The sequence below is a fragment of the Argentina silus genome (genome assembly GCF_951799395.1).
Source record: "Argentina silus genome assembly, chromosome: 9".
Taxonomy (NCBI): Eukaryota; Metazoa; Chordata; class Actinopteri; order Argentiniformes; family Argentinidae; genus Argentina; species Argentina silus.
In genome coordinates this window covers 16095927-16108148 of record NC_139663.1, presented here as the reverse complement: position 1 = coordinate 16108148, position 12222 = coordinate 16095927, and positions in this window count along the sequence as shown.

Genomic DNA, 12222 nt, shown 5'->3' with positions numbered 1-12222 from the left:
TTTTCAAAGCTTAAATTGATGAAAATGGTCTTGTAATGTATTTTATCTTTTCAATAAAGATTATAATTTTTTACTTTGCTACTGGTGTCAAACCGAGTTAAATGCTATTACTCTGCAATTGAAGACAGATAAGTCAAGTCTAAAATGTTTTGCAAATACCTATTACTCAGAGACCACTCAACATAGACCAGTATTTTTTTGATATCAGAAACTTACATTTGTCTACTATCCTGGTTCTCTAATCATTCATAAATGTGTAGGCCTCTAAAGAGGATCACAGTGTTGATTTTAATCCAACATACGCTATGTGAGGGTAAGTGAATTTGCATGACTTAGGTAAGAAGTTAATCTTTATTAATTTCTAAATTTTGTTATGGTTAGGCAGTATTAGGCATTAAGTTCAAGCGGTTATGGTGAGGGTAAGTTGCAGGTTTGGCTGATGGAGTTAGAAATCGAAGGAAGGCTCATTGTAATGCATGGAAGGGAATGAGGAATCGTATGGTATCAAACACATTTCTCATTTGGTTCCATGCATTACAATGAATGCATACATTTCTGCCTCCTCCCCTGGTAAGCTGTCTGGGGAATGCATTAGCAAACATTAGCATTAGCAACAATAATTAGCAAATATTGTTGTCCATAGTGCGATTCAAACCAGCAATGTGTGGGTTGAAAGGCAAGCTGTTCTGATTGGAGAAAAGCAGGGTATTACAAGTGTTCCCTGTTACATTTGTCCCTGGTCTCCTCTACATAAGTGCCCTCTCCAATTTTCTCAATCGTAATTATTATTTTTTTTACCTAGGCTGTGTGGTAAGACACTCAAGAAAATAACTCAAAAATTATAAATGGTCTTTTACATCTTTTACTAAACCTAACAATACGTTCTTGGAATGAGGGGGGGGGGGGGGGGGTCAAATATACCTTAATGATACACTCCAATTACAGTTATTCAGGTCCTAAAAAGGTTCACTGGAGGTTCTGTTGTCTAACTCGATGTTGATTATCTCAAGAGCAGGACCAGTCCCTTCCCAACTTCCTTTCTAGAAGGTTGCTGTCTGAAACACAGCTCAGCTATGCCCTGAAAAACCAGACCTCCCCTGTGGATGCTTTGTTAGTGGTTGACGTTAATTCATGCGATCTCTCTGTCATACAAACTGTATACCTGCCTGTGACATTTCTGTCCCACAGTAGCGTGACAGTGGCGTTTTGTCTGAACAACTGAAATTTCATTCCTGTCACCATCACTGTCTCTTTGCCGGGACAGGGGGCCAGTCCCCCTCCTCATTATGCATGACCTCCCCCCTGTTTGTCTCCACCTGTCCTTGCATCCTGCCCGCCACTGTCTGTCACACACTATAATCATATTCACTCAATGGCAAATCACATTACATATTAACTGCTACTGTAGGGACCGGGGCAGTGGCTGGACAGGCTTAATGAATGCCTAACCATCAAAATGACAGTAATGATGCCATGAAGAGAGTGTCCAAAAATATCCCATCCTCTTCCCCACCTGTCCCTGTCTCCCCCCTCCCCCCTCCCCCACTCTCCCTTAAACACAGTGGAGAACATAGTCTAATGTCATGTCTTATAATCCTATACACAATAGAAGAAACATCACAATACTGTCACAATGCTGTGTGGGAGATCAATTAAGTCAAGAGGTGTAAGACAATGTCAGTGTCTCTCTCTCCTCAGCTGAGGAGGTGGAGGGGAAGGGTGAGCCTGACGGGGTTAATGTGAGAACCAAAGAGAAGCTCTGAAGCCTGGTGAATATTCATTAAATCTCCACAATAAGAGAGAATTTAATCTGCCAATTTAATTATGAGGCCGGCGCACTGGAAGGCTTTGGTCTAGATTCAGTTTCCCCGGGAGATTCGCTCTCTATCCCTGCACTCCCATGATGAGCACGAAGTGAGAGGGGAGCCATTTGACCAGCAAAGAGGGGCGCCTCAGCCTCACGGCTGCCTCACCACCGAGGAGGAAATAATGAGTGAGGGATGAGGGAGAAAAGAATGGAACAATAGAAGAGGTACTCCTCCATGTGGCTCATCATCTTGAGAGAATAACCCAATATCCAGCACCACAAATTAGGACACCGGAGAAACAGGGAGTTATTGGTGAAGGGAGATGGTCCCCCTGTTCCTGTGCAGGACACAGTGTCTGTAATCACCTTAGAATAGAGTTTTTAATATCATCATACAGTAGCAACCCTCAGCCTCTCCCCAGTTCCGGGTCCTGCAGCGGGTTATGAATGATGTTACAGGGTGTCCTGGTTCTCTGGTCAATTAAGTAAAGCAAGTCAAGAGGAAATAAGATACCCAGACATAGTTAACTGTGATTTACAATAAATGTTGAACATGAAAACACTTGTTTTCTCGTAGCTGTTGGTGAAGATTGCAAAGCTAACTCTGCTGACTATGTCAGGTTGTATTATGTTCTCTGTAAGAGACCACATATAATGTAATGTTATATTCATGGTTGAGCTAACGCACATTAGTAAGAATGTATTGTAGTTGTTCCGTTTTTTACTTCCCTTTTTACACAGCAGTCTAAGGAACATTAGCAATCTTACACTGAATAGTTTCATTACACACAATTTCACTTAATCAGATTTTTTTTCAAAACTCATTAAAAGGTCATTCACAAAAATAATGACCATAACACCACCATTCTCTCCTCAGATACATTTGATTTCCCACTTTATAGAACCAATAGTGCCTTGCATAAAATAGAGAAAATGGACTGTATTTAACTAAGAAAGGCATCTCTAGAGGAGAAGAAAGTTACAAGTTCTTGTAATTGCATTTCACAATATAGCAAACTTGTCTTAGCTACAAGCCGCCTGGGTCATGACACCCAATTACATTCATAATGGTTCATGCAGGTTTGCTTCCCTACGTTAATTTTGCTACTAAGAACGTCACCATGTTATGTCTTCCAGAAAGTTGAAAACACAACCATAATGGGAGAGTGATGTTTTGTCTATGGCAAGGGGGCTATTATCTGTGAAAGGTGCAACTGAGAATTGCTGCAGAGGTGATTGACTTCAGTAGCCACCTGTACTGTGGATCTCAGAGTTGGCCTCCTCTAAATTCACTACAGCACTCTGCTGTGATGTGAGAGAGAGACAGAAACCCTGCAGCCCAGTGGTCCAGGTACCTCACCTTAATCACAAGCCTAACCTGCTCCAGCCTGTTCACAAACAGGACACCAGCTGCCGTTGGAGATGGGAGTCTGAATCCAGATATACTGTACAGTAAGAAAGTGTCTTGTCTACCTGACTTGAATTCAGCCAATTTAGATAATGGAGGTGATATTCATTAACAGGAAGCAATATGCTCTGACTGTTTTATATGTCCCAGACAGCGTGTGTGATTTCAAAGCCTGCATGCTCCACACATGCATGGTCCACAGTTATACATCCATTTTGATCCTTTTCATTTTTGGATGTATAAATACTTGGATAAATCATCACATTTTCCCATGTCTTCTGTGAGGGCTTACAGATTCTCAGCGCAATAAAGTTAAGGCCATGTCAGTTTGACACAAGACTTTACCATACTAACGCAGGGCACCAGAGGAGAATGGGGGGACAGGAGACGGGGGTGACTTCAGATCCCAAGACGCAAATGCATCAAACAGTGAGTAAAATCAGCATGACATGGTGTTGGGGCTATTGTGCCTGCTGCTGCCAGCCTTGTCATCTCATGATAGGTTTGCAATTGATGACATTCTATTGTGCTGAAGGAATTAGCCAACTGTAATCTACTGCTGTGACATCAAATGTAAAGAGATTATATGCAGCGCGACTCAGGCGCCCATTTAATGGAGAAATTGCAAGCTATGTACCGGAGGAAAATTAATGGCCTTGGATAAGCTTTAGTCCCTTAGGTCTTCCCCTCATTGCGAAAGACCTGACATACATTCTTAAAAAATGAATCAATACAGAGCCTGTCTTCTTTTTTTAGATCTTTATTCTGATCTCTAGCCCAGATGTAGGAAGAGGAGAGTCTGGAGGCCTGGTCTGGCCGACCCGCTGACCTGCTGTGTGTCCACCAACCTCCTCCATAGATTGCAGTTTTTTCTCCCAAGCAGTGGGACACCTGTTTGTGTTGCTAGCAGCACTAGACGGGTAATCTAAAGACGATTATGTCGGGAGGTGGAGAGATGAACCGACTCTGCAGGGGAGACTGCGACTGAAATTCTAGATCATTTCTTCCTCCCTTCATCTATCTCATCTCTCTTTTTCATGTTATTTTTTTGTATCCACGTTTCTATTGAGAGGAGATTATGGGATGTGTCCCTCCAGGGGATCAAAGATATTCAGCACCAAAGCAAAGAGAGAGAGAGTTAAAAACAACAGCTGTGGGTGTAACTTAATATTGGAAGATTCCATTCGGATTATGACAGTGAGCCAATGAAGCAGAATGATCATATTTACACTGTAGGCTACGGGTGGTGTGTGGTGGTGTATTTTAATTAAATGAAACCTTTTTATACCCTCCAGTCAGGAAAGAGCAAATATTCAAGGAGGGCAAGTAGAATTTCCACAAGAAATGCAGTAGCATTCACATCAAGCTCCTTATTGCACACCTAAAGGTTACAACTGCTCAATGCAGGTATGATAAAAAAAAAAGTGAAAATCAAGAAACTTTGGCAGACAAACACTTTTGCAAGTAATCATACAATCTCACCAGCGGAAGTGCCGAACATGGTGTCAGACGCTTTTGTTTGTTTCAACATTGTTTTCAAATTCCAGCAACAGTGACATTGAAATGTGAGTTTCATCCAAGGTTACCTGTTGCCACTGAGAAAATCAGGGAGGGGACTTTTAGGGGCCCATTAACAAGAACTGCCAATAATAACAGAAAGTCTATTTCTGGCCAATGACAGGCTGTAAGGACAAAATGCTAATCTGCATAAAAATGGATTTGACAATGTTGCAATTACGGCGTGGGGCAAAGAGCAAAGACCCATTTTTTCCATATGTAAAAATCATGGTAAACGGTTAATTGTAATTTTAGTTGTTTAATGCCGTAGTTATTCGCAGCTTTAACATACCAGGAAATATCACTAATTTTCAAATTAGTAATTGTTCATTGTACAAATGTCCATTAGTCAAAAAATGTATGCAGCAGATTGAATAAAAAGTTAACTGTAAAGACGTTTTCCCTCGTCAACTTTAATTTGTTCTCCAACAGTCCTCGGCATGGTGAATGGAGACAAAACTCTTCAAAAACCTATAGAAACCCATTAATCAAACATTAACTAACTTGACTTCATAATTAAACTTGAAAGACCTGTCATTCAAAAACCATATCTCAGGAAAGTACTGCCTGTTATGTGTTATGGTAGTCCTGATTTATAGAACGGAGGATATCCTCAATCATTTCAATTTTCATGAAATATTTCATTGCGGTCTCAAAAATAGAATAAGCAATTATGCCAAATTAACAAGCCATGGCTCTGCTATTGTCCCTGACGTCAGTCATTAAGGTTAGGATTAAGGTTTGCCTCTCTGCTCTAATTCAAGACATTTAATAGCTTTCTGTGTCTCAGGCAATGGTGTGATTTATATGCTACGCCGTTTTCCTCACTATTAGCACACTGTAAGTGAAGATAAATCAATTGTGTTTTTGGCCTGTCAAGGAATCAGTCCTCACCCCTGGGATGGAGTTATACTTCCCATCAATAATATATAAAGCAGCAAAAGCCAATGGCTTGTGTGTTCATGCAACCAGCTAATTATGTTTTCATCATGTGCTCCCATTGCTTTGTGTGTGGGGGGGGGTGTATTACAGGTTTGTGTGTGGGGGGGGGTGTATTACAGGTTTGTGTGTGTGGGGGGGTGTATTACAGGTTTGTGTGTGTGGGGGGTGTATTACAGGTTTGTGTGTGTAGGGGGGTGTATTACAGGTTTGTGTGTGTGGGGGGGTGTATTACAGGTTTGTGTGTGTGGGGGGGTGTATTACAGGTTTGTGTGTATGGGGGGGTGTATTACAGGTTTGATCATCGTCAGCATGATCAAGTTTGAGCCTGAGTAAAATCACTGAATTCAACTCTTCTCTAGTCAAAGTTTTTGAGCTGACAGTAAATCAAAACCAAGGACATACTTCCAAAGCACCAAGGGACTCAGGCAGGATTGAGATGATATCACCATACCATACAACGATAATAAGCCTTCACCAATTCATCACCCCAGCCGGAAAATCCTTGCCTCAGCTAAAATCTCCATTCATTTTCACTGAATAGCGACAGTCTAACTTGCAATAGTTTTATTATTTTTGATTCCCTGCAAAGATAAATGAAAACTTCCTCATCCCTTGAGTTAAAATGAGTGGCCTGCCAGTAGCCTCTTGTTCCTTTCATAAGTGCCAGCTTGTGAATGTATTTTCAAGCTGCCATTTCTCTTACAACTGAATCTGACAGCTGTATTGTTTGTAGCCATTTCCATTATGAACTTGGATCTATGGTCTGATATCAGAAATTACCATCTGCTGCAATGCAAATGCATGTTTGTTGTATTGAGCAGTCTGTTAAGCCAGGGGAATTAACATAGAGCTGAGCATGGTTATTCAGACAGAACACAAGTGAAGGTTAAGGCTAGAAGAATGACTTGTTAAATCAGCTACTTTCTCAATAATGATTCATCATTCAACAACTGAACAAAATAATGTAAGGATTGCAAATGTGCAAAATGCCCTGAGATACCCCTGGTCTGTAATAGGCATACACATTATTTGAATGGATATCTTCCTTTTTTTCCTGAGGATGAACCACAAACCAGTGTCATGATTAGTGTCATTGCAATAAGAAAGACGACAACCCTAGCCTAGCCCTAGCTTTAACCCTAATCCTAGCATTAACCCTAACCCTAGCCTTAACCCTAATCCTAGCATTAACCCTAACCCTAGCCTTAACCCTAATCCTAGCCCTAGTTTAACCCTTGCCCTAGCTGTAACCGTAACCCTAATCCTAGCCCTAGTTTAACCCTTGCCCTAGCTGTAACCGTAACCCTAATCCTAGCCCTAGTTTAACCCTTGCCCTAGCAGTAACGCTAACCCCAATCCTAACCCCAGCCCTTACCCTACTTTGTACTTTGATGAAGGCTTATTTAGTCTGTCTGTGCATTTTTATACTTGCCATGCTTAAAGCCAATATCTACAGGCTTTTTTGTAATGTTTCTACTAAGAGGGATTATTTCTAAAGGTTTACGACTCCCACTTTCTTTTTTGTTCATACCAATATTTCCACTTACATTTTTTTTTTTTTTTTACGAAACTGGTGAAATTAGAACATTTGAAAAAACAAGACCAAAAACCAAATTTTCCAATTACTTTGATGGCAGAAAAATTAAACATTGTAAGACCTATCAGTCAATTTGAAAGTCTGATATTGAAAGAACTAACTGATGAGCACTTCATGGACCGAATAAGGGCACTGACATCTAGCTGAATGATCACAGAAAGTCCTAAATCAACCCTTCACATATGTCTCTGTTAGGAAAGATAAGGCAAAACCATCTTTGTCTATCCCTGCCTTCCTCAGGGGTGGCTATCTCTTCACACCATCTCTGGTGAGAAGCCACAGCATCATTTGATTTGCCCCCACTCTATATTCTTACCAATATAAAGAAGTCCTTGGTGATGTTGCTCTTTCTACCCAGTCAAGGCTTCAAGGCCTTCATATCACATCTCCAATGATCACCTGATCAGGTTTCAAACATTGCATTTGTTACATTTTCACAGTTAATGTACTTAGTCAAGAGTTAGCAACTCTACATGTTCGTAGATTATTCTGCAATGTGACAGTTTGGCTTGTATCATACATTTTACCACTTCATGTTGAATGTACACTACATCATCTTCACAATCTGCCCTAAGAAACATTAGAGCCCATTGACAGCAATTAATAATCATACTTTTACTAAACTACTATATGGTGCATAAATGTTTGCTCCAGGGGGGTGTAGATGTTTGTTAGCAGCAGTATAACAAGACCAAACAAAATTTTTTTTTCTTAATGAAGTATGACAGTTTCCTCTGCCTTGTTACAAAGTGTCTGAAGACTAGAGGAAAGCTGTGTCCACTTAAACACCCACAGAGGCCCTCGTGTGTCAGGACTACATGTACACCCACAGGGAAATCAAAGCAGGAGATGGGGACGGGCGAGTGGAAGGCCAGTGAGCTCTGAGTGCTGAGATCTGACACAATGAGATCTGCAGCGCCAGACCACCTGCGGTAATTGGGGCTCCATCAGAATGTGCTGAAGGAGAGATAGGAGACGATCGTTTGATCAGCCTGATAGAACTTTAAGACTGGCTGTCCAACAACCACCAAAGGAAGAGAGGCCCCCTTCACCAGCAGCATGCTCAACTACAGTTCAACTACAGCTCAACTACAGCTCAACTACAGTTACTCAAGGTGAGGTTGTCTCCCCAAAAGGAGGGCTCTCACGTGTGCGCGCACACACACACACACGTACACACACACGTACACACACACGTACACACACACACACACACACACACACACACACACACACACACACACACACACACACACACACTCACACCTGCATAAAGTGTGTAACTAAAGCTTGATGTTTATCTCAGCTTTTTGGCTGAATTGGCTTTGTGTTTTTCGATGAACTCTCCCAGGTGAGTCTTAAATTGAGCAGAGCCATATGTAATTACACATCCATTACAGAGTGACACAAATCACTCCCTGGTCTTACAGAATGTGTTGCTCAGCATTTCCTATATAAAGGAAGGCTGGAAGGTAATTGACGACTGCTCATCAGAAATGCTCTAGTTTAAACATTGAAATAATGTTGTTTAAACGGGCAGACTTTCTTTATCATTGAACAGAAAGAAATCTACTTTTAGAGGGTAGATCTAACTTACAGTATGATTTTGACATTCACCAAGCATAAACAGGGTAGAAACTGCAGAACCGAAGTCCATGGCAATGTCATTAGGGACAGAGTGATGTGATGCTTTAGGGATCACTCAAATGCTGAGAAAGCAAGCCCGACATCAGTGCAGCATTAAAAGCTTTCCACTCAATGCACAGCTTTTTTGGTTAAAAGTAAAGGATTTGCAAAAAGTCTTAGGCCTTTGCAAGATCATTCAAATTAGCCATCTGCTGCTTTGAATTTCGAAACAATTTTTGACAGGGGGAAAAGCAGATAGAGAGAGACAGAGGGAGGGAGAGAGAGAGAGAGAGAGAGAGAGAGAGAGAGAGAGAGAGAGAGAGAGAGAGAGAGAGACAGAGAGACAGAGAGACAGAGAGACAGAGAGAGAGTTGAGTAACATTGACTAATAAGGTCCAAGTGGTATTTTGGCAAAGGACCGAACTAATAAATGGAGTGCATGATTGTATTTACTTGAACTGTGTAAGCGAACATACAGTCCAGTAGACAGATACTGTATACATAACTATCTACAGCAATGGACCCTGGCCAAAAAGGGGTTACATGCTCTTCAGAAACATTAATGGTATTCACCATTTTACTCTCACTATTGGCTGCTAGCCACACACTCTTTGAAACAAAGGTTCTTAGGGGTTCTTTATGGCACCATTGAGAGGGGACAAAGTAATTTATAGAGCCATTTAATCAAATTGGTGCTTTTTGGAACCTTTTATAGGTGCATTTTGGAACCTTTTTTTATCAAAGAGGTGCTATTGGTTATTTCTCATTCCATGCAATGCACCTGTTTAAAGTTGGGATGTCACATGAACATGAGCATGAGCACAGATGTAATACAGTTAGAATCAAACAAGAGCCAACTTCACAGGTACATTGGTTAGTGAGCATAAAGCACATAAAGATCTAAGATTCACACCTCCCTATCTTACCTTAGACTATCAAATAGAACCAAGGTTTTTTAGAGAATAAAAAGGTTCTATACCATAATTCATAAATGGCACCATACATGGTCCTATTTAGAAACATTTAGAGAACCCCACATGGTTCTATATAGCACTTTTAGGGGTGCCTTATATTTATCAAAGCATGGAACCTTTTTTGGTTCCCTATAGAACTGCAGCGTTAAGATAACACTGCAGAGTGCAGTGTTATCTTAAATTCTAAACAGTCTGGAGTTTGAATGAAAAATCAATGCTACAGTTTGTCTGCCTAAACCCCCTATGGCATATAGTTCATGTACTGTAAATGTCCTCTCTAAATCTGAAACTTTGTCAAGCAAGCACATCCCCGATCTCATCCTCTGCTTCTAATCTTGTGTCTTGCATTTATGTGGCAGGCACTTTTTTTTTGGGTACTGCTTGTGAATGTAAGAGCACCCCGTCGCTCTTGGCAGGGGAGAATCAAACTTTATTCACATGCAGGGCCAGGTGAGCCCCAGTGTTGGTTCAGTCTCCTGTGGTTTCTCTCTCAGACAGTCCGTTAATACAGACCAGCCGTCCTGGGGAAGAGAAGCCGACCCTGGCCATGCCATATGGAATACTAATGCCCTCTGTCGTACAGAGACCCTCCCTTAACTACGTGACGTGGACCTCTGTTTCTTGTCTTTCCTTTATGTAGCATTACCAAGTTTGAAAAGCTATTTTCACTGTGTTGTAAAGGTATCAAAGATCTGACTTGGGAACCTAGATCTCAATTTCACAGAGTTTCTCTCTCTTGCTCTCTTCCAGTGGAGGGGTTTTGGATAGGTTTTGATTGTTGACTTACTCAACAGTGAGAGAAAGGGTGGGTGGGGGGGATAGGAGATGGATGATGGCGGATGAGGGGTCAAGATGAGGATTTTGATGTGAGGTGACAGCTGAGGGGCATTAATGGAGGGGACTTGGACGAGTCACCAGGGTGAACCGCCTGCCTACAATTACAACCTGTCCAGGTGAGCCACCGTGCACCGGCCAGGACTGCAACCTCCAATTCGAGTGGCTCAACGTCCCGGTCCCCCCCCACCGCCACCCCTTTTCACAGAAGTCCCCTCAGATTAACTCACACTTTGATTCCTGCTAGAGGAGAATAGGGCTCCTCTCCGAATCAGCAGCCAGGCAGAAAATGTAAAGAGAGCTGAGCAGGCTGCATAATTGACTTTGGACTGAGGCGAGATTGAGACTGCAGAGGTGTGTCTGATTGGAGACAGGCCCCCTGCCCCGCTCTGTTTACGTCTGCCTCCTCTCATTCCAGACTAAACAAATGATGACAAACGCTAACAACTTACGTGCCTCCTTCCTGTTTGATGATGTTATATTCTAATGACATTCCCTTTGATCTATGCCTAAAGTCTCTAGACCAGATAGGGAATGCATAGGTGGTGGATATGCTGAATTTAGAAAGTATCCCTTGAGGGCCTAACCCATATCCACAAATAACCGCAATGGAAAGAGAAGGAAAGAAGGCAACACACCTACCAATGCACATGCTTTTATCTAAAGCCAATGCTACCTGTGAGGGTCAACACTGAAGCTACATTGGTACATTTGTGAGCTTGGCCTCCCGAATGCACTCCTATCTGCCGACTAATTCAGTCACTCAGAATCTGGTAGAATAGCATAGAATGACAGATGAAACTGAAACCTCAATAATATATAATATATAAATAATATACTATGTATGTGTGCCATGAAAATGCTTTTTTTTTTTCTTTTTTTTTTTAAATATGTTTTTAGGGCATTTCTGCTTTATTGGGATATAGATAGTAGAGATTGACAGGAAGAGTGGGTGAGAGATGCCCGGAATCGAACCAGGGACCTTGCAATTATATGGTATGCGCCTTAGTGTGCTACGCCATTGAGCGCCCCCATGAATATGCATTTTTGATGGAAGATGCTTCTTTGTTATGTCCAGTTTCCTAGTATTGGGCAGGTTCAAGTTTTTGGCACAACAATGGCTGTGAATGGGGGACTTTGTGCCCCATTGCCTGTCATTCAGGTTTCCTTGGATAGATTGGGCCACTGTCACTGAAATGGACCCTAATGGACTCTGGGCCTACAGGCTGTGCCTCTTCATCAAACTGCTTCACACTTCAGAAAATAGGGTAATCACTTGTTCGTTGAGCCCACTAAGCCCAGAAAAATCCACATTTCACAATTTCCTCAGAGTTTAAGCACCTGTCTTATCTACAAAAGGAGGGAATCTTCTTGATATATATGATGCATACAACTATCTTTACCCTTTATGTCACCGTTTCAGGCACAGCTGAAGTTTAAAAAAAAAAAAAAAAAAAGTACTGACTGATACCTTCTA